At 47.5% G+C, this 10,995-nt stretch overlaps 1 pseudogene; it reads left to right on the top strand.

Moving 5' to 3' along the window:
• The first annotated feature begins 10,350 nt into the window (after positions 1 to 10,350).
• LOC126101045 (5S ribosomal RNA) lies at positions 10,351 to 10,468 on the top strand (annotated as a pseudogene).
• Positions 10,469 to 10,995: the final 527 nt, after the last annotated feature.

Here is a 10,995-nt window from a genome sequence, read left to right on the forward strand (position 1 = left end):
TCCATAATTTTATCGATAAAATTTTTCTACACTTACCTTTTATTATTGTTCGCGGTCTCCTTCCGAACACTCTCCTCCACAGTTGATACACCGCTCCCAACGGCGTTTCCACTTCCGGACGCACTCTTGGCACGCCTCTTGGTGGAGCTCGCGAAGCTCCGTCTGCGAGGTTTTCAACTTTGGAAATTGAAAAGAAAAAGTCCGCAACGGCGAGATCTGGAGAGTACGGAGGATGAGGCAGCACAGTGATTTCGTTTTTTGTGCCATAATCACGCACCAACAGGCATGAATGTGCAGGTGCGTTATCGTGATCTAAGAGCCGTGAGTTATCTCGCCACATTTCCGGCCGTTTGCTTCTCACATTTTCTCGCAGGCGTCGCAACACTTCCCGATAGTACCACCGACAAACCGTTAGTCCCTGTGGCACGAATTCATGATAAACTAATCCTTCAAAGTCAAAGAAAACTATCAGGATGACTCTGGAATTTGACCTGACCTGACGAACGCTTCTTGGTTTTGCAGAATCCTTTCCCGCTACATTGTGAAGACTGAAACTTGGTCTCAACTTCATAACCGTAGACCCACGTCTCTTCACTAGTTATCCTTCTCTTAAGGAGCATCTCGTTCTCATATGCGCGATCCAGAAGCTCTTCACAGATTGTGAGGCGAAGGTCTTTCTGATCTTCATCTACATCCATACTCCGCAAGCCAACTGACGGTGTGTGGTGGAGGGTACCTTGAGTACCTTTATCGGTTCTCCCTTCTATTCCAGTCTCGTATTGTTCGTGGAAAGAAAGATTGTCGGTATGCCTCTGTGTGGGCTCTAATCTCTCTGATTTTATCCTCATAGTCTTTTCGCGAGATATACGTAGAAGGGATCAATATATTTCTTGACTCCTCGGTGAAGGTATGTTCTCGAAACTTCAACAAAAGCCGGTAACGAGCTACTGAGCGTCTCTCTTGCAGAGTCTTCCACTGGAGTAACGCTTTCGCGATTAATAAATGATCCTGTAACGAAGCGTGCTGCTCTCCGTTGGATCTTCTCTATCTCTTCTATCAACCCTATCTGGTACGGATCCCACACCTGTGAACAGTATTCAAGCAGTGGGCGAACAAGTGTAGTGTAACCTACTTCCTTTGTTCTCGAACTTCATTTCCTTACGATTCTTCCAACGAATCTCAGTCTGGCATCTGCCTTACCGACGATTATTTTATATGGTCATTCCATTTTAAATCACTCCTGATGCCTACTCCCAGATAATTTATGGAATTAACTGCTTCCATGTGCTGACCTGCTATATTGTAGCTAAATGATGAAGAATCTTTCTTTCTATGTATTCGCAGCACATTACACTTGTCTACATTCAGATTCAATTGCCATTCTCTGCACCATGCGTCAATTCGTAGCATATCCTCCTGCATTTCAGTACAATTTTCCATTGTTACAACCTATCGATATACTACAGCATCATCCGCAAAAAGCCTCAATGAACTTCTGATGTTATCCACAAGGTCGCTTATGTATATTGTGAATAGCAACGGTCCTACGACACTCCCCTGCGGCACACCTGAAATCACTCTTACTTCAGAAGACTTCTCTCCATTGAAAATGACATGCTGCGTTCTGTTATCTAGCAACTCTTCAATCCAGTCACAAAATTGGTCTGATAGTCCTTATGCTCTTACTTTGTTCATTAAACGACTGTGGGGAACTGCATCAAACGCCTTGCTCTTGAGTCGTGGGACGAACTTGGCGGCAACACAATACGTTCCAAGATGCTGTGTAAGGATTTCATGACTCGATGCAACTGAAATGTTACATTCTTCTGCAATCTCTCGGACAATCAGTCGTCGACTGGCACGCACAATTTCATTGACATTCCTGACATGACCGTTCTCGGTAGACGTCGAAGGGCGTCCTGAAAGAGGGTCATGTTTAACTTACGTCCGGCCACGGTTAAAAAACCGTGTAAAATATTCGTAACACCGGGTACTGCTCAAGCACTCATCAGCGTAGGCTTCCTGCATCATTTGGTGTGCCTCTGTTAACGTTTTCATGAGTTTCACTCAAACTTTAATGCAGAAGCGTTGCTCCTCGAACTCTGCCATCTCGAAACTCGCAAACTGTGCCACACAACATCCTACTCAATGCAGGACTGAACAATAACTAGCAGACGTACAACAATGAAACTTCCGGCAGTTACACATTCATCTACATCTACATCCATACTCCGCAAGCCACCTGACGGTGTGTGGCGGAGGGTACCTTCCGTACCTCTATCGGTTCTCCCTTCTATTCCAGTCTCGTATTGTTCGTGGAAAGAAGGATAGTCGGTATGCCTCTGTGTGGGCTCTAATCTCTCTGATTTTATCCTCATGGTCTCTTCGCGAGATATACGTAGGAGGGAGCAATATACTGCTTGACTCTTCGGTGAAGGTATGTTCTCGAAACTTTGACAAAAGCCCGTACCGAGCTACTGAGCGTCTCTCCTGCAGAGTCTTCCACTGGAGTTTATCTATCATCTCCGTAACGCTTTCGCGATTACTAAGTGATCCTGTAACGTGGCGCGCTGCTCTCCGTTGGATCTTCTCTATGTCTTGTATCAACCCTATCTGGTACGGATCCCACACTGCTGAGCAGTATTCAAGCAGTGGGCGAACAAGCGTACTGTAACCTACTTCCTTTGTTTTCGGATTGCATTTCCTTAGGATTCTTCCAATGAATCTCAGTCTGGCATCTGCTTTACCGACGATCAACATTATATGATCATTCCATTTTAAATCACTCCTAATGCGTACTCCCAGATAATTTATGGTATTAACTGCTTCCAGTTGCTGACCTGCTATTTTGTAGCTAAATGATAAAGGATCTATCTTTCTGTATATTCGCAGCACATTACACTTGTCTTCATTGAGATTCAATTGCCATTCCTTGCACCATGCGTCAATTCCCTGCAGATCCTCCTGCATTTCAGTACAATTTTCCATTGTTACAACCTATCGATATACTACAGCATCATCTGCAAAAAGCCTCAGTGAACTTCCGATGTCATCCACCAGGTCATTTGTGTATATTGTGAATAGCAACGGTCCTATGACACTCCCCTGCGGCACACCTGAAATCACTCTTACTTCGGAAGACTTCTCTCCATTGAGAATAACATGCTGCGTCCTGTTATCTAGGAACACATTACAGCAGAGGCGCGTGCAGTGATGACACCCGCATTTCGTTCCAACTCGCCACTGGCGCAAAATTACGAATGTTCCGGTATTTTTTGAACAGACGTCGTAGGTGGTGGTCACATTTATGTGACTTTGTAACGAATTCTAGGGTCGGTGGTAAGATATAGTCTTACAGTAAGTGTGGATTTGACCCCCATGAGCTACACAGTCGGTTACCGTAAATGAAACTTCCCACCTTAAAGATGGCTGTGGATCTTAGCAAGAAATGTCTCCGAGCACCTTCGCTGGTACAACTGGAGGCAACTTGCTTACCTCACATCTTCTAAAGATGTCCCGTAGCCTTTGCCCCTCTTCACTTTTTCTCTGTCGGTCACGAGCTCTAACGCTAGTGCCATAATCAGCGCGCAATAATGTGACAAATGGGTAGGTTTAGATGCTGAGCATAATAAGAATCGTAAAATGTCAGGATGGCAACTAATTTTATTTCATTAATTGCAAAATTAGCCGAAAAATGTCTAGAGCCAGTCTATCGTTAACATTCATAACAAGATTCCCGATCATTAACCGTTGGTTCCCGAGCACCGTAAAAGTCACAAAAATACTACACACGATCTTAGAATGAATATGAGCTCGCATACCATAAATATGTTTTCCGGGGCAACTGTAGCAGTCAGTTCAGCCTTTACGCGGAGATGCACTTCACACACTAGTCCCGGGTTGCAACCTTGAAAACCGATCGTAGACTGCCTCTGAGTAACACAACATCCCACAAGTACGTCATCCGAGGCAATTCTTCAACGAACTGTTCCATCTTTACGTGAGATCAGATTTTAAAGCAGATTCATGTCTTATCTACTCGGAAACCGATCGTAGACTCGGAGACGGATCTTAGCAGTATGACACCTGTCCTTTCAAGACGCTCTTGTGATTGATCCATCCTTTCCACCGATGAGCACTGACAGTAATTAAAATTTATAATTATGATTTCCTGATGAATGCAGTAATACTGAAATTATTATTAACAAGTTTCAGTGCAAGTAACAACATCAGCGTGCTTGGAACTGAGTATTAATTTTCAAACAGTAAAGATAAGTAATGCAAGATTCGCTTCTTGGCACCAAGCGTTGCAGGTGAATTCTCACCTTGTTTCTCTGCCTGCTCCAGTACTATACGGCTCTTGCTCGCCCGGCCGTTGTAAGGCTATGTGATCATATTGCGCGTCGTTTGACGAGTCTGCTTGGGGATCCTACCCACTCTCTATCCTCCCTTAAGAAATTCTTCCTGCACTGTGCAATAAAACACAGCAACAAAATGTAATAAATGTGGGCAGCAATGTGGAATATACGCTCCAAATGAGCTATGTATTTCTACCGTGCCCTTCAGCTAGCGACGGGACGCTAAAATCTTTGGGTTTATCTTGCAAGAGTAATAATTTCAGTGAAGCGCTGTTATGCAGTTCGGCTAATGCTGCATTTCTTCCCGGTGTTCACTAACGCAGCAGCAACGGCTACCAGAGCTCAGTAAGGGAGCGAGTGCAGCGGTCGGTCTTCAGAGTAATCGGAGTCGTAACGTTTCGCCGCTCAGTGGTTAGCTCTGAAATTCATCTGGACTCAGAATAAACATCGGTCCCCGAAGGCACACTGATAAAGTTGTAAAATTGTCTGCACAAAACCTGTAATTTCCCGAGCCGGGATTGATCACTAAATCGCCGCAGTCGTTCGTCTATTACAGACTGTGCAGCCAATATTTTAGTTGCAACTGTAGAGCGATGCCCGGTCGCTGGTCTTGTGTGTATGGAGGGGGAGGGTGCGGGGAGGGTGGGGGGGGGGGGCTGCGCATGCAATCATGCGTTTGATCGACAATCGCAAGCCCGGCGAATCGCTCTTCATCTGTAATGAAATCGTTCTAGCACAGTTTACGACGTACATCGATACGATTAAATGAGAGACCTACAACTAGGCTAAGCGGAAGTGGGGAGGTAGCTCTTCTTGGAAGAGATACTCTGGGGCGACCGCGTAACTACACAATCTCCGACTCCCATTTGTCTCGTTTAGCTGTTAATCTGTCCCTTTATCTCTGATACTGCTACTTACACTCGTTCCTGTTTAAGCGGCAGTCGTTACTCGCAGGGGAAACAAGCGGGATAACGACTGGCGCTCCGCATCTCACCAAAGGCCTACCTTTATAAAGTATTTCGCCGTGCCGGAACAAGCGCTTCGCCAAATGACCGCTCGCCGGCTGTCACCATTAAATTCCATTTGTCCGCCATTAAGTTCGACGCTGGTTCCATTCTACGAATGCGAATAAGTCTACTAATAGCACGTTGCTATCGACTCGGCAACAATAATTACGGGCTATAAAATAAGCGTTATCGTCCGGATCGAGAGGTTCCCCCTGTCGCAGTATCTCAGCGGCGAACAACGACTAAGTACTCCCACGAGTGTAAGCCAACCGCCATTTTGCAAGGAGTGCGCCTGACCTGTGTTTACAGGGACCGTATATCTATGAAACTAAACAGGGCGCCCGTACAGCGACCTCTCACGCAGTATAAGCGCTCTCCTTAACTCCTAACCGCGGTGGTCGGGTCTCAGACCTAAAATGAACAAAAGACGTCAAAGAAACTCTGAGGAATCTTAGTACACTGTCTGATTCCGTGATGCTGCTACAGACTTTCAGAGATGACCCAGAAAATTACATATCAGCTAAGGGATTCTGACCCAAAAAGAACCGGGTCGCAGGTTATAAGCGAAAATCATTCTGAAACCTCTGACATTCATATACATTCTGGAAACGTCCCCTAGGCTGTGGCTAAGCCATGTCTCCGTAATATCCTTTCTTTCAGGAGAGCTAGTTCTGCAAGGTTCACAGGAGAGCTTCTGTAAAGTTTGGAGGTAGGAGACGAGGTACTGGCGGAAGTAAAGCTGTGAGGACGGGGCGTGAGTCGTGCTTGGGTAGCTCAGTTGGTAGAGCACTTGCCCGCGAAAGGCAACGTCCCATGTTCGAGTCTCGGTCTGGCACACAGTTTTAATCTGCCAGGAAGTTTCGTTCATATACAGGTACGGAACAGTTTTTACTAAGATTTAAGGGCAGACAACCGGAGGAGCACTTGCCAGGGAAAACTTACCATCGCATCCCACTCAGATTGATTGGTAAGATGACCCAGTACATAGCCCATGAGAAAGTGAACACACATGAAGCATGAAAACAAGAAGAACGTCTCAGGTCGCACCTGATGAAGGTCACGAGCTACGTGACCGAAATATCGTGCAAGTACGACGCTGATATCCGGCAGAACACCCGACAACCCAAGATGTCAAGAAGAAGGTATACTGAACTGTGAAAAAAGAACCGTAATAGAAACAGTGAACGGTACAAGCTCAAGATGTGCTTCATCGAGCGAACTGCAGGAATCGTGGCGTCGTGTTTATAAGCTCACGGTGTTAGATTGCGTGTTCAATTATCCCTTATGCCACAAATATATATACACTCCTGGAAATGGAAAAAAGAACACATTGACACCGGTGTGTCAGACCCACCATACTTGCTCCGGACACTGCGAGAGGGCTGTACAAGCAATGATCACACGCACGGCACAGCGGACACACCAGGAACCGCGGTGTTGGCCGTCGAATGGCGCTAGCTGCGCAGCATTTGTGCACCGCCGCCGTCAGTGTCAGCCAGTTTGCCGTGGCATACGGAGCTCCATCGCAGTCTTTAACACTGGTAGCATGCCGTGACAGCGTGGACGTGAACCGTATGTGCAGTTGACGGACTTTGAGCGAGGGCGTATAGTGGGCATGCGGGAGGCCGGGTGGACGTACCGCCGAATTGCTCAACACGTGGGGCGTGAGGTCTCCACAGTACATCGATGTTGTCGCCAGTGGTCGGCGGAAGGTGCACGTGCCCGTCGACCTGGGACCGGACCGCAGCGACGCACGGATGCACGCCAAGACCGTAGGATCCTACGCAGTGCCGTAGGGGACCGCACCGCCACTTCCCAGCAAATTAGGGACACTGTTGCTCCTGGGGTATCAGCGAGGACCATTCGCAACCGTCTCCATGAAGCTGGGCTACGGTCCCGCACACCGTTAGGCCGTCTTCCGCTCACGCCCCAACATCGTGCAGCCCGCCTCCAGTGGTGTCGCGACAGGCGTGAATGGAGGGACGAATGGAGACGTGTCGTCTTCAGCGATGAGAGTCGCTTCTGCCTTGGTGCCAATGATGGTCGTATGCGTGTTTGGCGCCGTGCAGGTGAGCGCCACAATCAGGACTGCATACGACCGAGGCACACAAGGCCAACACCTGGCATCATGGTGTGGGGAGCGATCTCCTACACTGGCCGCACACCACTGGTGATCGTCGAGGGGACACTGAATAGTGCACGGTACATCAAAACCGTCATCGAACCCATCGTTCTACCATTCCTAGACCGGCAAGGGAACTTGCTGTTCCAACAGGACAATGCACGTCCGCGTGTATCCCGTGCCACCCAACGTGCTCTAGAAGGTGTAAGTCAACTACCCTGGCCAGCAAGATCTCCGGATCTGTCCCCATTGAGCATGTTTGGGACTGGATGAAGCGTCGTCTCACGCGGTCTGCACGTCCAGCACGAACGCTGGTCCAACTGAGGCGCCAGGTGGAAATGGCATGGCAAGCCGTTCCACGTTCTACGATCGTCTCCATGGGAGAATAGCAGCCTGCATTGCTGCGAAAGGTGGACATACACTGTACTAGTGCCGACATTGTGCATGCTCTGTTGCCTGTGTCTATGTGCCTGTGGTTCTGTCAGTGTGATCATGTGATGTATCTGACCCCAGGAATGTGTCAATAAAGTTTCCCCTTCCTGGGACAATGAATTCACGGTGTTCTTATTTCAATTTCCAGGAGTGTATATTCTTTCACTAAATTATCAACTGCCAATCCGGTCATTGACGTGTCTCTTGGCACTGTACTCAAATTTGTGTCTGTGTCGCGGTGTAAGGTCCGTTTGCAACAGCGGGGAGTAATCAAGAGACCTCCAGACGTACATAACTTATGAGCCCTAAACCGGTGACGGGACCTGCTAACATGATTTTCGTGAATGGGCGAGCAAACGGAGGCTGTGGAGAAGTAGAAAGGTTGTACAGGGCCATATAACCGCATAGAAGAAATCTGACTAGCACCATATTTACAAGACTGTACCAACGATTAAGTGAAACAGGGCAGTTGGGACAACAGTACAACGACCTAGGTGAATGACGAACTATACCACCACATGTTATGACTCTTGTGTTCCGTTTTGGAAGTTTTGACTCTTGAAATGCTTTTCATCTAACATAGTTCACACCTGCTTATTTGTTGTTTTCATTTCTGGTCAAGGTCTATGTAGCATCTCGCCGTGTTCACACCTGCTTATTTGTTGTTTTCATTTCTGGTCAAGGTCTATGTAGCATCTCGCCGTCTCGCACTATTCATCAAATTTACTTGCGACGGTAATAGATTCTTACCACATGACTCATATTCTATAACCAACGAATAGTATGACAATTGTCATGACTAGACAAGGATAACGGACACGTCAATAGCCGGATGGAAAGTTCATAAATTTGTGAAAAAAAAATTGGAGCCCAACACGGATCTTCCCCTCCGCTGTCCAACACCGTGACCACACAGCCACGGCGTCGCGATGGAGTTTGCTCGACGTTGCAGCTCTTGAGGTTGGACCGTTGACTGTTTTTATTTTGCTTCTTTTTTCACAGTTCTTCACCTTCCTGTTTTCATGCTTGATCTGTGTTCAGTTTTTGACGGGCTATCCAATGGGCCATTTGCTCATTACATCTGGAGAGGGTGAGATGGGGAGTTTCCCTTGTTCGTTGTAGAAGTTGGGACACTAACTAAACCATTGAAGATGTGTAGTGTGTACTGCCGTGAGCGATCCTGGTGTAAAATGTGTGTACTGCAGTGGCTGCCGTCTGTGTTTATTAGTTGAAGTACAACGTCGATCAGCCCTAACTCGTCGACGGAACTTGCTAAGATGATTTTCGTGTCGCTGCTTTGGCCGAGCGGTTCTAGACGCTTCAGTCTGGAACCGCGCTGCTGTTACGGTCGCAGGTTCGAATCCTGCCTCAGGCATGGATGTGTGTGATGTCCTTGGGTTAGTTAGGTTGACATCTGACGCGCACCATGTTTGCAAGGCTGTTCCAGCGATTAAGTGGAACAGGGGAACTGGAACAACAGTACAACGACCGATATGAATGACGAACTACATGGACTCCCGAGTCAGGGGATGCAGTGCTTGCTCGAATGGAAGAGGTTCCTCCCATCATCATTCGATCAGCTACACCAGAAATGAAAGTTTCACAGAGTAATGTGTGGCGAGTATTGCGGCAAATGCAGCCACACCCTTATCATGCACAGAAAAGTGCGTGCTTTGACTCCGTCTTACTTCGAACCTCGTGACGCGTTCAGCCAATAGTTCTTGCTGTGCCTTACAATCGCTCCTCTCTTTCCTGTGTATGTGCTTCTGACGGATGAATCTTGTTTAACCAGAGACGGAAGGCTAAATATTCGCAATAATCATGTTTGGGCCGATAAGAATCTCCATGTCACAAATGCGAAGAGCTATCAACACAAATAATCAGCCAACGTGTGGGCAGTCATACGTAGTCAAGAATCACGTACTAGGCCCGTTTCTTCTTCCTTCCCGCTGAAATGTGGCACCGTAAACATTGTTTATCAGGGACATACTGCCGGCTTCCTGGAAAACATCCCACTTGTTAGTCGCTGACGGACGTTGTTCCAACATGATGAAGCCCACCTCACTTTGGACTGAGGTACCTTGAATACGTGGATCAACCATTCCCTGAATAGTTGATAGGCAGAGGAGATCCCGTTCCGTAGCCAGCACGTTTGCCTAATTTCACCCCATTTGTTTTCTTCTTGTGGGGCCACGTGAAAAAGCTTATGAGTGAGACGCTCACAAGAATGTCCTTACGAAAATCTCCCTGCCTGCTGCGCTGTTCAAACGACACCTGGAATGTTAGTACGGATACGACGAAACTTGGTGCGCCAGCGCCATGCCTGCACTGACGCTGTGAGACGCCATTTTTAACAACTGTTGTAAGTGTAAGAGCGTGTGGAACTTGTGCTCATAAATGGAATTAATTATTACTGTATCGTAGACTTCCGTGCAACGGCTTTGCCGCAGTGGATACACCGGTTCCCGTCGGATCACCGAAGTTAAGTGCTGTCGGGCGTGGCCGGCACTTGGATGGGTGACCGTCCGGGCCGCCATGCACTGTTGCCATTTTTCGTGATGCACTCAGCCTCGTGATGCCAATTGAGGAGCTATTCGACTGAATAGTAGCGGCTCCGGTCAAAGAAAACAACCATAACGAGCGGGAGTGCGGTGTGCTGACCACACGCCCCTCCTATCCGCATCCTCAGCTGAGGGTTACACGGCGGTCGGATCGTCCCGATGGGCCACTAGTAGCCTGAAGACGGAGTGCTTTTGTAGAGTTAGGTGCGTTTACATGTGCCACTATTCACCGGAAATATATTTCGAGTGTCGAACAGAGAATCGATTTGCCTGTTTAAATACTGACAGAAATCACTAGGAATTTACGTCACGGATATGTGTCTGACAGTTCCCGGAGTGCTGTTCTTTGTAATAAGTGCACTGCACGCTCAGGTGTGTTGACACCTGAAAGTCTGCGCATGATACAAACACTCTGTGTCGTATATCTGTTTCATTCTGCTCACCATGTTGAAAGCATTGAAACGCGGTATAGTGCACTGTGTAATTATTCTACAGATGGCAGAAAAGAAGAAAAG

Source organism: Schistocerca cancellata, chromosome 1 (genome assembly GCF_023864275.1).
Source record: "Schistocerca cancellata isolate TAMUIC-IGC-003103 chromosome 1, iqSchCanc2.1, whole genome shotgun sequence".
In the NCBI taxonomy this organism is placed as follows: Eukaryota; Metazoa; Arthropoda; class Insecta; order Orthoptera; family Acrididae; genus Schistocerca; species Schistocerca cancellata.